Source organism: Lycium barbarum, chromosome 11 (genome assembly GCF_019175385.1).
Source record: "Lycium barbarum isolate Lr01 chromosome 11, ASM1917538v2, whole genome shotgun sequence".
Lineage (NCBI taxonomy): Eukaryota > Viridiplantae > Streptophyta > Magnoliopsida > Solanales > Solanaceae > Lycium > Lycium barbarum.
Genome location: NC_083347.1, coordinates 110,602,380 through 110,625,677, shown reverse-complemented (window position 1 = coordinate 110,625,677; position 23,298 = coordinate 110,602,380). Strand labels below are relative to the sequence as shown.

General features: G+C 38.9%; 1 pseudogene; it reads left to right on the top strand.

Moving 5' to 3' along the window:
- Positions 1-11,826: 11,826 nt before the first annotated feature.
- On the top strand, positions 11,827-22,951 carry LOC132620110 (uncharacterized; annotated as a pseudogene).
- The last annotated feature ends 347 nt before the right edge of the window (positions 22,952-23,298 follow it).

Sequence of the window (23,298 nt, the reverse complement as noted above, 5' to 3'; positions counted from 1 at the left end):
ACTTACAAGTACAAGTGACTGCTCGTTACTTTTTGAAATAGTAGAAGACAAGATAAATAATTGGAAAAGAATATATATTAGGCATTCTAGCAATAAAAAAAGATCTTGACTTTTAAATTTAATGTTTCAGTTCCTTTTTAAAACATTTGAGTAATTACATGTTGACTTTTGAGAATTTGGGCATTATATTAAGGACTTATTTAACAAATTTCATTTTAGTTTGAAGAAGTTTTCTAGGCTTACGCCCCAACAAAAAAAACTCGCCCCAAATGCCCGGGCGTACGCCTTTGGAGACTTTCGCCCCGACCCATCGCCCCGGGGCATTTTTGGTACGCCCCTCCCTAGGGCTCGCCCCAAAAATTCCTTTTAAAACACTGTTTATAATTGGTGGTTGCTAAGGCAATTGTTAGGTTGTTTTACACCTATAAATCATTCACCCATTAGAATGGGGCTAGAGGGAAGTATATTCTTTGAATTGGTTTTGTAGTTAGAGTAATTATGACTTATTGAGCATTCTAATTGCTATACTTTGAGCGTTCCGAGGCTTTACAGAAAGGAAATGCTATAGCGGAGGAATCTGCATTATGCCAGCTCGACATTTAAGGTATGCTACGGTCTACTTGAGTTAGACTTTGATTAGTTGATTGTACGTGTTGTGAAATTGGTAGGAGAAAGCATGTCTAGTCTTCAAGCATGATGTGTGTGGTTGAGATTCCTATATGTTGTTGATTGAGTGATTATGTGGGCTTCGTGCCACTATTCATTGTGTTGGGACTTACAGGTCAATGGTGTTATGATGAGAAATTAATATGATCTTGTTCGTGGAATTGAGATACAAATGATCATTTGATTAATGAAAATAATGTGACACTAGATACGACTATATATATATATATATATATATATATATATATATATATGAAAAGGCTCATTTGACCGGGGGTGAGGATGAGGCCTGGATATGAACAGGCACATTTGACCGGGGGTGAGGATGTGGCCTAGTTGTGAGCTTGTGTATGAGGAGAGAGTCCGGAACGAGTGGTAAATGGACACCATGGGTCCCCTGCAGGTCATGACTACTGAGCAATGACATCAATTAGCATGTGTGTATAATGTGTATATGGCTATTGTTGATAGACTTATTTTCGTTGCTTGTTTTCATGATTTGACCCATGTTATCATTGGGTGACTTGATTTTTAATAACTGTGGTTGTCTTGTTGATTAGGTTAATTGACTATGTGTTGTTGGCTGGCTTGTCTATTTTATTGATTTTGTGATGTATGCATGATACTAATCTTAGTCGGCCTATGATATCTACTGGTGCATAGTATTTGTACTGATGCTACCTTGCTGCATTCTTTGAGTGCAGATTGTACTGCTACCCGACCTCATATCGTTGAGGTTGTTTGTTGACAGATTTAGGGTGAGCTTCTATCCATGCCAAGCTGCCCGAAGATCTTCTTTCATGATGTCTATTTCTATTCCAGACATTGTTGGTTATTTGTTCAGACATTACATTCCTTAGACATGTTTTGGATTTAGAGTCCTTGTACGATGACTTTCAGATTTTGGGGTTATAATAGTTAGGACTTCCGCATTTACTTCATTATTTTATGGCATGACTTAATTTTGATTCATCTTGTGTATGAATTAGTTAATATAAAACTGGACTTGAATGAGTAGATGGTTAGACGTACTGGTTCGCCCACTAGGAGTTAATGTGGGTGCCAGTCATGACGGGTTGGGTCATGACAACTTCAATGGCTTCATCAAGAACCTTTGAAAACTCCCCATCTGTAGCTTCATCATCATTTGTTCCCTTGTCTCCCAATTCATTTGATTTATCAACGATCACACGCACACTTTCTTCCACACACTGAGTTCTTTTATTGTAGACCTTGTATGCCTTTCTATGAGAAGAATACCCAAGAAATGTTCCTTTATCACTCTTTGCATAAAAATTATCTCAAAGCTTTCTTACCACTGTTGAGAACAAAACATTTGCATCCACATGCTCTTAGGTAGGTCAGCTTGGGCTTTCTCCCATTTAACAATTCATAGGGGCTCTTCTCAAGCAAGGACCTAATCATGCACCTATTGATCACATGGCAAGCGGTGTTAACAGCCTCAACCCAATAACCTTTGGACACACCACTTGCTATCAACATTGTTCTGGCTATATCTTCAAGTATCCTATTTTTCCACTCCACAACACCATTTTGATGAGGTGTTCTGGGAGTAGAAAAGTTGTGAATTATACAATTTTAAGCATATAATTCTTTAAACTTGGCATTTTCAAACTCAATACCATGATCAGATCTAATGCTCACCACTTGATTTCCCAATTTCACTTGAATCTGTTTCACAAAAGCCACAAACACAGGAAATGTTTTATCCTTGGTTCTTAGAAATAGAGTCTAAGTAAACCTGGAATAGTCATCAACAAGCACAAAGATATACTTCTTTTCTGCTCTTCTTTGAGCCCTCATTGGCCCTTACAAATCCATGTGAAGAAGATCTAGTGGCCTTGATGTGCTCACTTCCTACTTTGGTTTGAAGGAGGATCTCACCTGCTTTCTTTTTATGCATGCATCACACGCCTTATGATATTTGAATTTGACATTTGGTAGCCCACGGACCAGGTCTTTTGCAAAAGGCTTGTTCAACAGAGAGAAAATTGTATGTCCTAGTTAGCTGTGCCACAGTTCAGCATCATCATCTATAGCACTCAGGCATGTCAAATCACCACCATTCAATGAATCAAAATCTACAACATAGATGTTCTTGAATCTTTTTTCTATAAGCACCACTTCACCAGTTTTGAGATTGGTGATAGTGCCGAAACAGGACAAGAACTTCACTTCATTTCCCTTATTACAGATTTGAGACACACTTAACAAGCTGTACTTCAGGCCATTTACATAACAAACATTTTCAATTGCATGGGAGAGTGTCTTTCCAATTTTGCCAATGCCAAGAATATGTCATTTCTTTCCATTTTCAAAAGACACTTCCCACCTTGGAAGGCCTTAAGTGAGAGGACATCATCCATTCTTCCAGACATATGCTTCGAGCATCCACTATCCATGTACCTGCTTCTTTTTGCCCATGCAGGCAACACATTCTTCTTTTTTCGGGGACAAGGTCTCTAGGCTTTAGACTTCTTTTCAACAAAATTCTTGTTTTTTTTCCAAAGACTAAAGCTTGGCTTTACATGTGTCCTTGTAATGGCCAGTTTGACCACAGTGAGTGCACATCCAATTATCAATCACACTGACATACTTGCTATGGGAATTGTAGGGGTCTTTGGCTTTTTGAAAACCAATGCCTTGCTTTCCATCATTACTCTTGTACATTGCAACAACCACATCAGAGGACCAGGACCAATGAAGTGACTTGTCAAGATCAATTTTAACCCTTTTCAGATCCTCTTTAAGTTGCCTATTATTTTCTAGCTCTGCAGTGAGACTCATTTTGATTTTCTTGAGTTCATTTTCAAGCTCAAGGTGAGTCTCACTAGCCTCTTGTTTTCCTTTGGATGGAGTGTTCACCCATTTTTCCATTTGTCTTTGTAACAGAGAGTTGTCTCTAGTTACTTTCTCAACTTGCTCGTTTAGATCCACAACAGTGACTACCAAAATCATTCTTTACTTGTTCTAATTCATCAATCTCTTCACTTAGAGCATTTTTCTCATTAATAAGGCTATGATAGGCATCAATCAACATATTTTCTAAAGATATCAATTTTTTCTTAGAGTAACTTTTCAAATATTTCTGAACATCAAAAAAGTTTACCTCATCTTTCTCATTGTCATCATCATCTTCAGATTTGGCCATGAGTGCAAAGATTGAATCATATTCTGAACGTTCACTGTTGATAAGTCATGGATTTTCAGGTTTTCTACATCCACTACTTATGCTTTTTAGGAGTAATTTCAAGTATTTTTCTCAATTTCTATTATGTTTATGTGTGTTTTAAGGTTTTTTGAGTTCGAAGGCATAAAGGGAACAAAATAGCAGAAAAAGGAGCAAAAACGATCAAAATGCAGCGAAGATGCAGCACCGCAAAGTGGAGATGCAATCGCAAGTTGTTTGCACAAATCAACAGAGAGTTTGCCAAAATATAGCAAGATGCAAAGCAATATGCGGCACCGCAAACTCCAATATGTGGTTGGATACTCCAGCTCCGAGCAACCAGGGAATCAGACAAAGCGCACTAGACTGTGGAGTACATACAACACCGCAAACTCCAGATGCGGTCGTATACTCATGTTGAGACCGCATACTTGGTGTTGCATGTCATCATTTAGGCAATTTTTGTACTTTTTATTATCCTTCTACAAATACTAGTGCCTAGATTTTCGTGGACAGTATTGAATATTCCTTAGACAAACTTTGTTGTTGTCTTTTAGCATTTAGAGCATTGAATAGTGGTGGTTGAAGGTTTCAAGGAGAATCTTCACTTTTGTCATCATCTTCCATTAATCATTGTAAGCTTTATGGATATTCTCTTTACCATTGTTTTGTATTAATGAACATGAGTAGCTAAACCAGTTAGCTAAGGTTAAGGGACGAAGTGTGTTAGCTATGTGATTGGATTTTTATATTTCAACTACGTTTGTATGTTAAAGGTGTTTTCTATCAACTCTTCAAGCTTTAATGTTATTTAATGGTGTCCATCATTATTTGTGCCTAAATACTATTACTTTGCTTGGAAAAGAAAGTAAGCGTTAGGAAAAGAGGTAATAGCAAGAATTTGGGGCTTTAAACCCATCTAATAGCTTGAGCTAGGAATAGGAAGGTTACTTGAAGCTAAAAATAGGGATTCACATTTGTAACATTCTAAGGCTTGGAAAAGTTTAGGAATGAAATTTACTAATTTGGTTGAAAGACTTTTGGTAAAATCAAGCAACCCATTTTTTATCACGCCTCAACATATAGGTTAGTGGAATCAATACCCAATCGCATTACTTTCCTTTAGAACCACAACCTCAGTCCTTTTACTAATGGATCATCTTTTTAACAACATTTGCGAGAAATTAGTTAACAAACTTCAAAACAATATTTATTATCCCCCTTTCCTTAGAAATATAGACTAATAGTCGAGCGTTAAACTTAGTAAGTATATTTTTTCATTGTATTCTCTGTGGGATTCGACCCCAACCTCATTGGGTTCTATATTTGAACAACGACCGCTTTACTCCTATTTTAAAGGTGTAATTTTGGCGTATCAACTGTCAATAACCATCATGGATGTATCGCCTGCATCATCTCCATCTTCAGATTCACTGGAGAAATCTCCCCAAGCAGCTAAAGCCTACTATACTAAGTTGTCAGCAGCTTCCTTCTTGTTGAACTTCTTGTCAGGGACCTGGTTCCTCTTAGCCGCCTTATTAGCATTTTTGTAATAATCCTGCTTGTGAAGAGGACACTCTTCGATGAAGTGTCTAGGCTTCCCACATTTGTGACAGCAATCATTTCCTTTGAAGTTCCTGTTGGAGCTTTCTCTTTTTGGGACCCCACCATTTCTTCGAATCATCTTGTGAAATCTTCAAGTAAGGTACGCCATCTCATATTCATCACTACTCGTGTCACTCTTAGCAACTTTGAGAACCAGGCTCTTCTCATTCTTTGGCTCTCTTCGTTCAAGATCCTTCTTTCTTTTCATCTCAGAAGTCTTAAGGTTACCAATAAGCTCGTCAATAGTCAGTATTTGTAGGTCCATGGCCTCAGTGATAGCATTAACTTTGCTTTCCCAAGAACCTGATAGAACACGAGTATTTTTTGGACTAGCTTGTTGGTGGGAATGATTTCCCTAAGGGAATGAAGCTCATTGATTATAATGGTGAAACGAGTGTGCATCTCATGAATGGACTCATACTCTTTCATTTTAAACAGCTCATACTCAATGGTAAGCAGATCTATTTTGGACTTCTTTACCTGAGTGGTTCCTTCATGGGTTGTTTGAAGAGCTTCCCATATTTCCTTAGCAGATCCACAAGATGAAACACGATTGTATTCATCCGGCCCAATACCACAAATCAAGATCTTTTTTTCCTTGTAGTTTTTCTCAATAGCTTTTCTGTCAGTTTCAGAGTATTGTTTTCTTGTTTTTGGAACTAACATTGAACTCTCCACATCAGTTTTCATAGGAACAAAAGGACCATCACAGATGATGTCCCAAAGCTCTGAGTCCTCAGCCATAATATAATCATGTGTCCTTGTCTTCCACCACCCATAATACTTTCCATTAAACCTTGGGGGTCTTGTTTGAGATTGTCCTTCCTCGAGGTTTGGTGGAGCAGCTATGAAGAAGATCCTTTCTAGGTTTTAACCTTTTAAAGAATCGGATCTGATACTAATTGATAGAAACTAAGAGTCCACCAAACAGAATAAAGAACCAGGTTCTCTATCTATTCCCTCAAGTAAACATAACAGAAAGTAAATGAGACAAGATAATTGCATGGAAAACTATTTGCTCAAGGGATTAAAAATCACGACCCACCGGAGTATGATTTCAATTTCACCAACTGAACAACTTTCAAATTACAACCTTTGCAACCTAGGAATTAAACTCTTAATCCCTCACCCCTTATAATAACTCTATTATAAGTTACAACCCTTGACTAAATCTAGCCAAGTAACCAACTACCCTTGACTAACTCTAGCCACGAAACAATTTACCTTGACTAACTCTAGCCAAGAAAACAAAATAACAAAGGTTGAGAAACTTTCCTACGATGACGCTTCTCGAAAGTAGTGTAGGATTACAAATAAAGATGAAATAACAAAAGACTTAACAAACCTAGGACTTAAGACATCTTCAGTTGTCGGGACTTGGTCCTTGAGTTTGATGAAGCTTTTGTTCTTAAGAGCACCTAGAGAGCGGTGGCGGCTACATTTAAGAGATAGGTTAAACCTTGTAATATGTTGTATATGTATTAGGGAGCATGTGATCATGGATAGGGACATTTCATATTTTGGTAGTGGTCTTTAACTATAGGTTTGGCCTCTAGCAAACTGCAGCTATGCTGCTACGGTTCGGCCAGTCGACACAGTGAAAGTACAGCTGTGGCACATTGACTGTACGACACTCAAGGGACCTGATCGAGTACCTGGTCCCTCAAGTGTTGGTCAAATCATCAAAACAAAAAATGGCATAACTTATCACCTCTGCTCTAGCGTGCATCATAATCGAAAGACATGTTAATCTAACCATACAAGTTGTTGACACTCTTACTTTCGATGTGTAATCTTTGAGATGTTATACCCTATTTTAACCGGAGTCAAAATAGTTTACAACATCCCGGTAATTTCGGGATTACTTAAAGTTAGGGAGTCGCCACCTAATTATTTATGGTGAATTAGGACACCTAAAGTTCATTAAAGTTATTTCCTAAAGTTAACTCCGTTTAAGGTCTACGAAACTTAAGATTCTAGGTAAGGGTTCAACTAATCTAGAGGGAAGGTATTAGGCATCCTCTAAGACCCATTAACAATGGTTAACCGACCGAATTCAGAGTTTAATTAAATGTAAAATATAAGTATTAACCTATAAGATAGTTGATTTAAATTAAGAGCGGGAATTAGTGTTTAAAAGTGAAAGGCAGTGACTGAAAATGTGTTGTGGGATTTTAGCTCCTTGTTGAAAAAAACTTCTTTCTTCATTGGGTATGCTAATCCTTTTAATTCCTCACGAATAATAGCCAAACGTTAAATTGCTTCTTCAATATGGCCTAACTGAACTTTAACTTCCAGTTTTTTTTTTTTTTTTTACCTGTCTTCTTTTGCTTTAAAAACTTGACAGTGTTTATTTGACCTTTCTTCATCTTCTTTAATTATATTCCTATTACAACTTAAGCTCCTGATATTTGTCCATTTTTGCATAAGTGTTTATAACTGTTGTTGATTCTGCGTTTTGCAGACACATATTTTACTAAGAAATAGTAACAAATGAACAAAGCAACCCTTGTTTTTTTTTTTTTGTATTGTTCGTCCCTTCTAACAGAAAAACACATAATCAAAGATAAAAGTCATTCCAACGCAAGTAAGTGAAAGCAAGCAAAAATGAATAAGACGACCCATAGCCATGTCCGGCTTTAACAGAAGGACAAAATCTTTTATGTAGCTCGCTGTTCAAGCAGTGCAAAGGCGAGAAAGAATAAGGGTGTGTGGACTTCCGTAAGCGGTGTCGTTGAGTCTCAAATGAAACTCTTCGGCTCTGATGTCCATGCAAACAAAGAAAAGAAACAACAAATAGGAATTAGAAACAGTAAGATAATCCTTAATAGTGTACAAAAATAAACAAGACAATCACATAAACGTTATACCAAATTCTCATTTACAATGATATAGTTCCTGTCTATCACGACATAGCTTCAAACATGGGCAAATAAATAGATGAAAGATACTAGAATTCATATTCAGACAACCCACATAGATCCTTTATAACAATGCTTAGGCAGATATATAGCTATTATCCCTTAGCCATGAACAACATTCCTAGACTAACAGGTAGCCATTAAATCTAGACTAACAGGTAGCCATTAGACTTCATGGGTTACAAACAAAGCCATGGATTACAAACAAAGACAGCCATTAAACAAAGCCACGACTTCATAATTCTTTAAACTATGAACACTAAACAGGTAGTACAAACTGTAACTCATGATCTCTAACAGGTCATCAAACGCATGTTCTTCAGTCGGCGTACCAATTCCAAATATGGCATAATAAACACAGTAAGCTATTAAACGAATAGAAATACCAGTCTAGATTTACACCTTTGTGGTGTAGTAAACTAAGTAAACAACTAGAGCGTAAATTTTAATAGGCTTCTAAATATAACAAAACTTATTAACATTATACAGAGATGAACACATTTGTTTGGTAACAACCACATGAACCTAGCATTAACTCCAACTTTCTTTAAAATGCTAAGTCATTCAGAGTAATCCACAAAACACTCATGATTCTTCGATTTCATCCAGCGATATAATATTTGAAGATGCGAAAGAAGATGTTGAGACATGATTTCTACTACAAATGCTTTTAAACTTTGTAGCCTTTATAAACTAATCAAACTTCCAGTTCAGATCATGAGATCTATATGACAGGAACAAACTCTTGATCTAATAGGCGACTACATCAACTTGACTTAAGACAAATGGGCATAGAATAGACTACATGAAACAGCTCAAGAATGTTTCATTCGACACACATTTTAACATAAAGACCATGATCATAGTTTCTAACCTATGTAGAAGATTACGAATGTTCTGTCCATAATCATTTACACTCGCTTTCAACGATTTGAGGAACGAAACCCCCGAACATGCTTCTTAAAACATAGAAATCCCAGTCAAGCACATGCTTTAAAAATAGTCGTATGTCCAAAATAAAACACTAAAGGCATGATTTCTATTACACTCAAATGCTACGACTTCGGAGATTCGAAACAGTAATCGATATCATAACTTGATTATAAACATATTTGCATACAAGGGGAATCCAACAGATTTTCGAGCAAAACACAGAATTTTAATTGAAAGAAACCAACGGGTCGAAATAGGATCAGAGTTTACCTCTTGTTGGTGCAGTGAACGGGGTGTGGGAGTCTCGGATCTATGCTCGAACACGACGACCTGAACTCGAAAAATCTTTCGAATCGAAAATCTCGATATCAACAGAAACAATATACTCTTGTTTGAAAAAGAGAAATTCCGTTTGTCAAAAATTTCAAATGTAAGTAAGGGTTCAGGCGACTGAAAAGAACTCCCTTAAACAGAATGGAATTTGACCAAAATCTAAGACTTAAAGTAGTAGTGAAAGGTGGAATTGTTGAGTATGGTAATATCCCCCCTTCGTTGAAGATGTAAGATGGGATTTTATAGGTGTAAAATTAAAGTCTAGGGTTTCTATTTGGGCGGGACTTGAAGTTGAATTCGTTCCAAATCAGAACGTTAGGGCTTGTTCTGATCCCGATCAGAAACAACACAAGAAGGAGACAAAGCTCCATTAAAACTTGTACTCGAAGAATTAAAAAAACTGGTAAGGCGAGATTCGGACTTACAACAGACAAGAAGCCATTAAAGCTTCATATCGAGACAAAACACAAAAAAAAACAAGAAAGATGATGGAAACGTTTCTTCAATATTGAACCCGTGATAGCCCATTAATGATCGCTCCCGATTTAGCCATGCAAGGTCTGTTTATGGTTAAAGATGCATTGGTTATTTGCTGGAAATGGAGAGGGGAGAGGAACTAAGAGAGAGAGCATAGAGAGAGAGAGAGAAGCTGTGCGGATAGGTTTTGTTTTAGGGAAGACGAATAAGATGTGGAGGTTGGGCCGGTCGGGTCGGGTAATGTTGGGCTGGGTGGATGACTTAAAACGTGGACTGCTGAACTTAAAATATGAGCAGATGATATTGGGCTGGTTATTTGTTAGGTGTTTCTTCTTCTAATTCATTCTTTTTGGGCTTCTAACTTAATATTTAGAACAATGTATACTATGTGAAGACAATTAGTAATTAATATGTAGAAAGTAAGGATTTAATAAAGTGTTGACTTGTAATTAATTTAACGAGTCCAAATTCGAAAATAAAATGATGACGCATTAAATAAAAAATTTGTGATAACGTAATACTAGTAATGTTGATAGTAAAATAGTGAAAATGAAAGTAACTATACTAATAGTAGTAGAAATAGAGAATAGTAGCGAAAACAAATTATTTAGCTCGTTAATAAATTTAGAAGCCTAAGGAAACAATTTGGAATAATGGAGGGACGAAATTGGGTGTCAACAGATGCCCCTCTTCGACCGGAGACGATCTAAGAGTTTTTTGGCGAAGAAGTTGACGTAGTAGCCAATTTTGTTCCGACCAACAAATATGAACTCGGAAGAACTTGAGAAAATATGAGTTATGAGAATTGGTGGAAAATATTATGGGATGGAAGGAATTATGGCCGAACCCGTTTTGAGTTGCCTACATATCTCTGGTTTCGTGAGAATCAAGTTGTATGTAGTTCGAAAGGAGCGGGTCGATACTAACGCTACGCTTTTTTCCCCAGTGTTGAATTATGGTGAGACTGGATATAGAAAAGGCTTACAAGATTGTGACAGGAGTTGATTGAGTAGTGTTTTGGCGGTGGATATGAAAGAAGAATTTTGGATAACTCACGTATCACATGTTTGTGGACGTAGGCGGAGTTGAGTTCGAGAGTAGATCTGTGGCCTTTGCTTGTGATTTTGATATTCCTCTTCAGCATGTTTGCCCCAGTTCACTGCGTAAGATAATGTTCTACGTTGTGCTGTGTCTCTGTATGTAGGTCGTACTTTCTGTCAAAAACTGAAATTCATGTCAAAATCATTAATAAAGTCTGGGGTAAAGTTGAAAATGTAAAACTTATAAAGAGTGTAAAATGATAATAAATATGAATGTGGGAATGAAGGTGAAGCCGTGTGGCTTATAATGAGGCTGTGTAGCCAAATGTTGTCTCTGGTTGTCTTCAGGGACTTGAATGAATGCGCGATGTTTATGCCGAAGATGTAATAATATCTCCAGTTGTATTTGGAGACTTCAATGATAATAATAAAGCCTCCGGCTGTCTTCCGGGACTCGATGATAAATGTTGTCTGTAACATGTAAGGTAAAGTCATTGAAGTAGGTAAAGTGAATGATAAAATAATTGATAAAGTAGAGAGTAAAGAAAAAGTGCAGCCGTTTGGCTTATGCAGATGAAGCTGTATAGCCAAATAATGTCTCCGGTTGTCTTCGGGGACTTGATGGTAAAATAATATGCTGATGAGGCCGTACAGCCAAACGATGTCTGTGGAATTTAAGGTAAAGTCGTTAAAATAGGTAAAGTGGATGATAAAGTAAAGTAATAAAGTAGAGAGTAAAGTAAAAGTGTAGCCGTTTGGCTTATGAAAATGAGGCTGTATAGCCATATGATATCTCTGGTTGTCTTCGGAGACTTGATGAAAATTCCCGTAAATTCCGGGATAAAGTCGTTAAAGTAGGTAAAGTGAATGATGTCTCCGGTTGTCTTCGGAGACTTGATGAAAATTCTCGTAGAGTCCGGGGTAAAGTCGTTAAAGTAAAGTGAATGATATCTCCGTTTGTCTTCGGAGACTTGATGAAAATTCCCGTAAAGTCCGGGGTAAAGTCATTAAAGTAGGTAAAGTGAATGATGTCTCTGGTTGTCTTCGGAGACTTGATGAAGATTCCCGTAAAGTCCGGGGTAAAGTCGTTAAAGTAGGTAAAGTGAATGATGTCTCCGGTTGTCTTCAGAGACTTGATGAAGATTCCCGTAAAGTCCGGGGTAAAGTCGTTAAAGTAGGTAAAGTGAATGATGTCTCCGGTTGTCTTCGGAGACTTGATGAAAATTCCCATAAAGTCCGGGGTAAAGTCATTAAAGTAAGTAAAGTGAATGATCTCTCAGGTTGTCTTCGGAGACTTGATGAAAATTCCTGTAAAGTTCAGGGTAAAGTCGTTAAAGTTGATAAAGTGAATGATAAAGTAGAGAGTAAAGTAATAGTGTAGCCGTCTGGCTTATGCAATGAGGTTGTATAGCCGAATGATGCCCCGGTTGTTTTCGGAGACTTAATGATAATTCCTGTAAAGTTCAGGATAAAGTCGTTAAAGTTGGTAAAGTAAATGATAAAAATGTAGCCATTTAGCTTATGCATATGAGGTTGTATAGTCAAATGATGCCCCGGTTGTTTTCAGAGACGTAATGACAATTCCTGTAAAGTTCAGGATTAAGTCGTTAAAGTTGGTAAAGTAAATTATAAAGTAATTGGTAAAATGAAGTAAAGTGTAGCCGTTTGGCTTATGCATATAAGGCTGTATATCCAAATGATGTCTCCAATTGTCTTCGGAGACTTAATGATAATTCCTATAAAGTTCAGGATAAAGTCGCTAAAGTTGGTAAAGTAGATGATAAAGTGATTGATAAAGTATAGAGTAAAATGATAGCATAGTCGTTTGGCTGATAACGTTGATGATATCGCTACAGGCCAAATTAATGACACGTAATCCTGATTTAATTCGCCTTCGATCTCGACAAACTACAAAAACAGGTGCATCTGTTAATAAAGTCATAAAGTTATTGTGATAAAAATTAAATTAAAGATAAAGTTGAAAATAAAGCCGTTTGGCTTTTGAGGCGAGGCCGTGATGAGCCAAATGATGTTTTTTCGGCCATGATTGATAGACTTGATTGTTGGTCTCGCGGCCTTTTAATTCCTGCACTCAAAGAAAAATTCTTAGTTTGGGAGGGGGAAGTTGATTCGTGTTGACTCGAAGCTTTACGTTGTTGGCGCTCCATTCGTCTTGTTTGTTTGGATCTTGTAATCTCCGTTCAAGCCTCGGTAGATGAATAGTAGTGAAAACGATTGAAAGAATGTGTTTCATTTGAAAGATATATATATGTAAGTATATGTATAAGGAAAGATATGTACGTAAGTATATGTATATAAGGAAAGATATATATGTAAATATATGTATGTAAGTTGTAAAATTTTCTGCCAACTTTAGATTGTGACACTTCTGAAACAATTGAAACGTCATTTGTCTATAAGACTTCCTGTCTAATAGCCTTAATATTGTCGATGTCTAACTCTAATCTTTCAAAATATGCCCCAGTCTTGACCTCGTGAGAGTATACTAAACTTATGTTGTGGTGTCACCGAACCTTATATAGGTTGCCTACGTATCCCTCCAAAGGAATCAGGTCAGAACGTACTTCGGAAGGTACATAAGATGGTTTGGAATTTTCTGATAAAGGGACCGAACCCGATGTGGATTGCCTACGTATCCCACCAAGGGAATCAGGTCAGCGTAGTTCTGTTATGTAAATGGTAAAAGGTTTGTTGGATTTCTACCTAAATGTGACTGACCCGTATATTGATAGTCTACGAATCCCACCGAGGGAATCAGGCCATGTGTAGTTTTCCTTACATAAGGATTTTGGATTTTCTGTTATAATGCAACTGAACCCTATGTGGGCTGCCTACGTATCCCACCACGGGAATCAGGTCAGCGTAGTTCGTACGTGTATTGAAAGAAAGGTTGCATACTAGGCAATCTAATGTCGTCTTTGACCTTGTGAGGTAAGGGTGGTCGGCCAGCTCGAGTGTCAACACGAATCAACTCTTTTGGGAATAAAAATAAAAAGAAACATAATAAGAAAAGGGAACATAAAATGCAAATGATGTCAGTCTCATTAACATATCTAGGTAAAGTCATGATCACGTAGAGTCAAGTAAGTCATGTAGCAAATAATTCATCAAATAAAGTAAAACAAGTTGTCAAACAAATGTAAACGAGTATAACGCGTCCTAATATGCATGTGACCTCTTTGTGCCAGAGGTAGGCCTAACGTTTGTTTGAAGGGTAAAGTGTGCCATAATATGTCATCCCATTGCTTTTGATTAATTAAACCAATTCTATTTCCCAAAATAAAGTACAAAAGTAATGCAATATTATTACATATCAAATGAGTACAACATAAAATGTTTCCTAATCTAAGTAAAGTAAATACAATTTCCTATGTCTAACTTCTAGCTCCATTTTGTGATGTCCTGGATCTTCGTCATTTGTTGTACTCCAGTGAAAAATCCATACCTATCATAGAAACGTTAGTCATTCCCTCCCTCCTAAAGTTTAATTAATTAGAGCAAATAGTCAATGTTTAGGCACAATTATCCTTCAAACATGCACATAAAGTATGATTGGTGTCACTTGGGGTCGTGAACCCACTTGGACGTTTAGGTAAAGTCATCTAATGGCCTTAATACACCAAGGGTATTAAACATCCTAGTTCATGAAATGTATGCTCCTAATAAAGAGTGTTGGTTTAGCTCTACCCTAGGTTGACTAAGAGTTGGTTTCCTATGACACAAGGTTTTCGTGCAACAATTTCAGTACAATATTGATTTGGTTCCTGATAAAAAGTCTCTAACCAACCTGAAGAAGAAAGTTACCGAAAGTTTTAGAGAGTTTGCGATTCGTTGGCGTGAACAAGCTGCAAGGGTAAAGCCACCAATGAGAGAAGGAGAGATGGTGGAGACTTTTCTCCAGGCACAAGATGAGACATATTATCAACACATGATCCCGGCCCTAGGAAAACCGTTTATTGAGGCCATTAAAATGGGAGAAATAATAGAAGAAGGAATCAAAACAGGACGTATTGTCGGCTTTGCCGCGTTGAAGGCAACAACCCAAGCCATTCAAAATGGTTCAGGGAGTTTTGGTGGAAAGAAGAAAAGGGAAGATGTAGCTACAGTTGCACCTGGGCCACGACAAAACCCGAGGGGCCCGCCTCGCCAATACACTCAACCCTAACCCCAAAACTGTACCCAAGATCCATATAATTACCCACAACACTACTTCTCTCCCCAAAACCCACAATATTCTATTCCGCCCCCTCAGTACCCCATATACAGTGTGCAACCATATGTCCAGCCCCCTTGTTACCCGCAATGGCGCGCACCAACCCCGCAAGTCCGTCCTCCACCTCCACAGACTTACCAAGGCCCTCCCAGATCCAATTTTTGGCCCAGGCCAGAGTACAAAAGGGCAAATGCGGTCAAGGATAACTTTACTCCCATTGGGGAATCATATGCTGATTTGTTTCAGAAGCTGAGGGCATTAAATGTTTTAAGCCCAATTGAAGGAAGGATCCCAAATCCGCCTCCGAAAAATCTTGATTACTCTCAAAGATGTGCTTATTGCTCTGATACCCCGGGACACAATATAGAGAAATGTTGGTATTTGAAGAAAGCAATCTAAGATTTGATTGATACGCAGTAAATTGTGGTGCAGAATGCAGACATACCGAATATCAATCAAAACCCACTACCAAATCATAAAGAAACAAACATGTTGGAGTTGATCTATGGTAGTGATGGGTCTGATGTTCCATACAAGCCTATCATGAAGATTGAAGCAGGCGTGGAGAAATCAGTAAATGTGGCAGATTCCGCAAAGACAACGCCTTTAGGGTTAAATGAGGTTACAAAGAGGCCAATCCAGTCAGACGCGGTGAAACCCTTATTGATTGTGAAAGGAGCTCCCGAGAAGGTTGGGGCAAGTCAGGGAAAACCAAAGTTGATCGTGCCAGGGGTGTCGAGCAGGCCTATTTTAACTGTCAAAGGGGCGTTCACCACCCCTATCATTGTTAAGCCAGTGACACAACTTCCAATAGTTGATGCTAAGGCGGTTCCCTGGAATTATAATCAGACTATGGTGACTTACCAAGGGAAGGAAATCATCGAAGAGGTAGACGAAGTAGGGGGCCTGACTCGTTCAGGAAGATGCTTCGCTCCGGAGGAGTTGAGGAAAACCAAACAGGTGAGGGAGGGCCAAATACCCGTTAAGAAACCAGTAACAGAGGAGGAAGCTGAAGAGTTCTTGAAAAAGATGAAATTGCCGGACTATTCCATTGTGGAGAAATTAAGGAAAACCCCTTCTCAAATCTCTTTGTTGTCTTTATTAATACACTCAGATGAACACCGCAAAGCTTTGTTGAAGATTCTGAATGAAGCCCATGTCCCTACTGAGATTACAGTTAATCAATTGGAGAAAATTGCTGGGAGAATCTTTGAGGTAAATAGGATCACTTTCTCAGCTGATGAACTACCCGTTGAAGGTACTGGACATAACCGAAGCCTTCATGTTACTGTAAAATATGAGCATTCCTATGTCACTAGAGTTTTGATTGATGGGGGCTCTGGTGCATTCCTATGTCACTAGAGTTTTGATTGATGGGGGCTCTGGTGCAAACATTTGTCCTCTGTCAGCCTTACAAAAACTAAATGTAAGTACTGAAAGAATTCGACCAAACAATGTGTGTGTTAGAGCTTTTGATGGAGCGAAAACTGACGCCATCGGTGAGATAGATCTTGTGCTTACAATAGGGCCTGCTGATTTTACCATAGATTTTCAAGTATTGAACATCAATGCCTCCTATAATATGTTATTGGGAAGACCGTGGGTACATATGGCTGGGGCAATCCCATCCACATTGCATCAGATGATCAAGTTTGAATATGATAGGCAGGAAGTGATCGTTCACGGTGAAGGGGATTTGTCCATTTATAAAGACTCCACTGTTCCCTTTATTGAAGTGGATAATGCTGATGAAACACTGGTGTATCAAGCTTCTGAGATAGTGGTAGCTGAGCAGATCCCTGAAGGGAAACCCATTCTGAGACCGCAATTGCCTCCAACATCTGTTATGGTGGTAAATGAAATGTTGAAACATGGTTTTGAGCCAGGGAAAGGCTTGGGGGCCTCTCTACAAGGTATGGTTTATCCGGTGTGTCCACGTGAGAGTCCAGGTCCATTTGGTCTGGGGTTCAAACCAACGGCTGAAGATAGAAAGAGGGTTAAAAAGCGGAAAAAAGAAGCATGGTCACTTACTAAGCCGGTGCCACCGATCTACAAGTCCTTCGTTTAGAACTCCAACAGTTTTTCCCAGCCAGTACTGGACGTGAATTTTGGGTTGATTGGGTGTTTCCAGAAGTTGTTTGTTGAAGCTGATGTGGTTGAAATTGGAGGGGGTCCCAGTAACGCGGATGTGTAGTTCATTGGCCCTGACGTCCAACTCAGCAATTGGGAAGTCACTCCTCTCCCAACCAGGAAGGAGTTTTGGTAGTCTGTTTTGTTTTCCTTTCCGTTATCCGAGTTATTCCAGGGTTGTAATTCAGATTTTTATTTTTCGCTTGTTTTAATGTTCAAACCCTTCTATCCTTCCTTTCAATGAAATGCAATTTGTCTTTTCCGTAAATTCTGATGTGTTTGTCTATTTTCTTTTGTACAGTTCTGTTTGTGCTGGTTCTAATGATATGACATCCATGCGGAATTCTCAGCCAGATCTTAAAATCCAACCTAACCATGAAACAATGAACCAAGAAGCTGAATATGATGATGAAGAAGTATTTCAGGAAATAAGCAGGGATTTGAAACACTTCGAAGATAAAACGAACCCTAATATGAATGAAACCGAAGCAATCAATCTAGGAGATCAAGATAATGTCAGGGAAACTAAGCTAAGTGTGCATGTTCAACCACATTCCAATGAAGAATTAATCCAGGCTTTGTTTAAATATAAGGATGTTTTTGCCTGGTCTTATGATGATATGTCGGGTTTAAGCACTAAATTGGTGGTTCACAAATTGCCAACTGACCCCACATTCCCTCCTGTGAAGCAGAAATTAAGGAAACTAAAATCAGACATGAGTGTGAAGGTTAAAGAAGAAATCGAAAAGCAACTTGAGGCCAAAGTCATTCGAGTCGCTCGATACCCTACTTGGTTATCCAATGTTGTCCCCGTTCCGAAGAAGGATGGCAAAATGCGTGTGTGTGTGGATTATCGTGATCTAAACAAAGAAAGCCCGAAAGACGACTTTCCATTGCCCAATATCCATATTTTGTTAGACAACTGTGCTAAGCATGAGATTGCATCTTTTGTAGATTGCTACGCAGGGTACCACCAGATCGTTATGGATGATGATGATGCAGAGAAAACATCCTTCATCACAGAATGGGGTACATATTGTTATCGAGTCATGCCATTTGGGTTGAAGAATGCTGGGGCAACATATATGAGGGCGATGACCATCATATTTCACAATATGATGCATAAAGAAATTGAAGTATATGTGGATGATGTGATCATTAAATCAAGAAAGCAGTCTGACCATGTCAAGGATTTGGTGAAATTTTTCGAAAGGCTTCGCAGGTACAATCTTAAGCTCAATCCAGCGAAATGTATATTTGGAGTCCCGTCAGGGAAACTTTTGGGGTTTGTAGTCAGTCGGCGTGGTATTGAATTAGATCCTGCGAAGATCAAAGCTATTCAGGAGTTACCACCGCCAAAGAACAAAATCGAGGTAATGAGCCTACTTGGGAGGTTGAATTACATTAGTCGATTTATTGCTCAACTCACAACAACTTGCTAGCCCATTTTTAAATTGTTAAAGAAGAATGCTGCGATTGAATGGACTGACGAATGCCAAGAAGCGTTTGACAAAATCAAGAGGTATCTGTCGAATCCACCTGTATTGGTTCCTCCCGAACCAGGGAGACCTTTAATATTGTACCTATCGGTTCTGGACAATTCCTTTGGTTGCGTATTGGGTCAACATGATGTTGCAGGAAAGATGGAGCAGGCAATCTATTATCTCAGCAAGAAGTTTACTACTTATGAGGCTAAGTACAATCATCTAGAAAGGACGTGTTGCGCTTTGACTTGGGTTGCACAAAAGTTGAAACATTATCTTTCATCCTACACTACTTATCTTATCTCCCGCTTGGATCCTTTGAAGTATATATTTCAGAAACCCATGCCCACGGGCAGGCTTGCAAAATGGCAGATATTACTCACGGAGTTTGATATTTCGTATGTGACTCGGACCGCGATGAAGGCCCAAACCTTGGCAGACCATTTGGCGGAGAACCCAGTGGATGAAGAATATGAGCCATTGAAAACGTACTTTCCTGATGAAGAAGTGTCATGCCTCGAGGAGGTAATTTCGGATAACGATCCGGGTTGGAAGTTGTTTTTTGACGGGGCTGCTAACATGAAGGGAGTTGGGGTAGGGGCCGTTCTTATCTCGGAATCAGGACAACATTACCCTGTAACAGCCCAGCTTCGATTTTATTGTACCAACAATATGGCGGAGTATGAAACTTGCATTTTCGGTTTAAGGTTAGCTATCGACATGGGGATTCAAGAATTATTAGTATTGGGGGATTCAGACTTGCTAGTCCACCAAGTTCAAGGAGAGTGGGAAACCCGTGATTTGAAGCTTATACCATATTTACAGTGTTTGCAGGATCTTTGCAGACGGTTCATAACAGTGAAGTTTAAGCACATTCCTAGGATTCACAATGAGATTGCTGATGCTTTAGCCACCTTATCTTCAATGCTCCAACACCCAGACAAGGCTCACATTGACCCTTTACACATACAAACTCGCAATCAACATGCTTATTGTAATACAATCAAAGAGGAACTTGATGGTGAGCCTTGGTTCCATGATATTAAAGAATACATCGAGTCGGGGGAATATCCAGCACATGCCACCAGTGACCAGAAGAGAACTATTCGACGACTGGCAAGCGGATTTTTCTTAAGTGGAGGAATTTTGTATAAAAAGACTCCAGATTTAGGACTTTTGAGGTGCGTAGATGCTAAAGAGGCTTCGACTATCATGACTGAGATACATTCAGGAGTTTGTGGACCGCACATGAATGGGTATGTTTTGGCAAAGAAAATACTTCGAGCAGGCTATTACTGGCTCACAATGGAGCGGGATTCCATCTGTTTCGTTCGTAGGTGTCATCAGTGCCAGGTACATGGCGACTTGATACATTCTCCTCCTTCAGAATTACACACAATGTATGCTCCATGGCCTTTTGCAGCTTGGGGTATGGATGTGATCGGGCCAATTGAGCCGAAAGCGTCCAATGGGCATAGGTTCATTTTGGTGGCCATCGATTACTTTACAAAGTGGGTGGAAGCAGCAACTCTCAAGTCGGTGACTAAAAAAGTCGTGGTGGATTTTGTTCATTCCAAAATCATTTGCAGGTTCGGGATCCCGAGGACAATGATTACAGACAATGCGGCGAATCTCAACAGTCATTTGATGCATGAGGTATGTCAGCAGTTTAAGATTACACATCGGAATTCAACTCCATATCGTCTGAAGGCAAATGGGGCTGTGGAAGCTGCTAATAAGAATATTAAAAAGATACTCCGCAAAATGGTGCAACGTTCGAGACAATGGCATGAAAAGTTGCCTTTTGCTTTATTGGGTTATCGCACAACTATTCGCACTTCAGTAGGTGCAACTCCTTATTTGTTGGTATACGGGACCGAAGCGGTTATACCTGCAGAAGTTGAAATCCCGTCCCTTCGAATCATTGAGGATGCTGGAATTGATGATGATGAGTGGGTCAAAACCCGTTTAGAGCAATTGAGTCTGATTGACGAAAAGAGATTAACATCGGTATGTCATGGTCAACTGTATCAAAGGAGGATAGCACGAGCACACAACAAAAAGGTGCGTCCCAGACATTTCGAAGTGGGTCAATTAGTGTTAAAGCGGATTCTTCCACATCAGGCTGAAGCCAAAGGCAAGTTCGCCCCAAATTGGCAGGGGCCATTCGTGGTGAAGAAGGTTTTGCCCAATGGTGCTTTGTATCTGACAGACATAGAAGGCAAAATGTCTGAAACTGCCATCAATGCAGATGCAGTGAAAAGATATTATGTATGATTTTCATCTCCCTACCTTTGGATTACTTGTTTGGTGCTTGATATTTTTAAGGGTTGATATGACGAAGGCATTCTATTCTGCTACCTATACATTATGTCATCCCTTGCTACCCCTCTTGAGCCATAGTTTATTTTTCTTTCGCAACCCTCGTCTGGAATCAAGCTTTTCATAAATATATATATAAAAAAAAAACAACAAAAAATATATATTAAAAAAAAAAACCTGAACTACGTTTGACCTGATTCTTGTCTCGGCAGGATACGTAGGCAGCCCTATTCGGGGGTTCGGTCCAACCAAAGAAAATCCAAAATTTTCCGTTTCAAAGAAACTGGGACAGAAGTTATTGTTTTCTTTTGAGTCGATTCCAAACGTTGTAAGTCTCATTCCTTATTACTTTTGTATTGTCGTTGAGCCTCCATGCCATCCTTTATTTCCAACCCTATCCAAAAGCCATGTTACAACCAAATAAAGACCTTCGGATCAATCATTAAGAATGTCAAGGCTGAGAAAGCTATGAGTATAAGGCATTTGCATCATTGGTATCACTTGTGGCGTCAACATAAGGGAGATGGAAGAAAAAATGAAAATGAGAGAGTCTTATTGGTGAAAACCCTCATGGGCACCGTAAGGCGATTGTGAGTTGAGAGAATTGAAAATGAGAGAGTCTTATTGGTGAAAACCCTCACGGGCACCATAAGGCGATAGTGAGATGAAAAAAATAAAATGAGAGAGTCTTACTGGTGAAAACCCTCACGAGCACCATAAGGCGATGGTGAGTTGAGAGAATTGAAAATGAGTGAGACTTGTTGGTCCACTAGTTGTATGAAGGCCTTGATTTTGACGCAGTTGTTAGGCGTAGACATTCGGTTTCGAAGTCAAAGAGTTAATAAGATTTTATAAACATTTAGGATGGATAAAATCAGGCTGATTAAACCAAAATGCATGTCATATTATTGGAGCTGGCTACAACATTCAGATAAGTTTTCCCTGTTCTTTTCTTTCTCGGAGGGGACATCTTTTTGTTAACCTCTTTTCATCTTTATCTTTTATTTTTCTTTCGTCATTTGGATTTCATGCTTTTTTCTTTTGAGTTATTCTGTTGCGAGATAAGTAAGAAAGGATCACAAAATTTGCTACCAGTTTTCCCAATTGCAAAGCAAAACATCTTGGCTGGCACATGAAGGTAACATAATTCAGTCGGCGTAAGGTACTCAACCAGCTGTCGACCGTTAATAGGTTTTGGATTCAGTGAAATACAAGGTTCAATAAATTTAATTTAACGAACATTATGAAACAAGAGACGTATGGTCTGGTGTTGAAGTTACTTCTGAGACATTTTGGCAACCATGTTTGAGTCAGTAATGCCGTGGGTCAACAGGATGCGATAACTGTCTAAAAGCGGAGCCAAACAAGATGAGTGCAAAAAGCAGTTGCTTTCACAGCCAAGCCACAAACCAACCACAGAGTTTTGAAACTCACAAAATTTTTCTTTGTTTGAAACAGGGACATAAAGTTTTATTCGCTACCTACAGGTACATTCTGAAAAATGCAAGGCGCAAGTATTGCGAGGACAAAAATCAGGACCCTCCTGGAAAATGGGATTTAGTTTATCAGGACCCTCCTGGAAAATGGGATTTAGTTTATCAGGACCCTCCTGGAAAATGGGATTTAGTTTAACAGGACCCTCCTGGAAAATGGGATTTAGTTCATCAGGACCCTCCTGGAAAAGGAATTTAGTTTATCAGGACCCTCCTGGAAAATGGGATTTAGTCATCAGGACCCTCCTGGAAAATGGGATTTAGTTTATCAGGACCCTCCTGGAAAATGGGATTTAGTCATCAGGACCCTCCTGGAAAATGGGATTTAGTTATCAGGACCCTCCTGGAAAATGGGATTTAGTTTATCAGGACCCTCCTGGAAAATGAGATTTAGCTTAGCAGGACCCTCCTGGAAAATGGGATTTAGTTTATCAGGACCCTCCTGGAAAATGGGTGTAGCTAGGGGATGC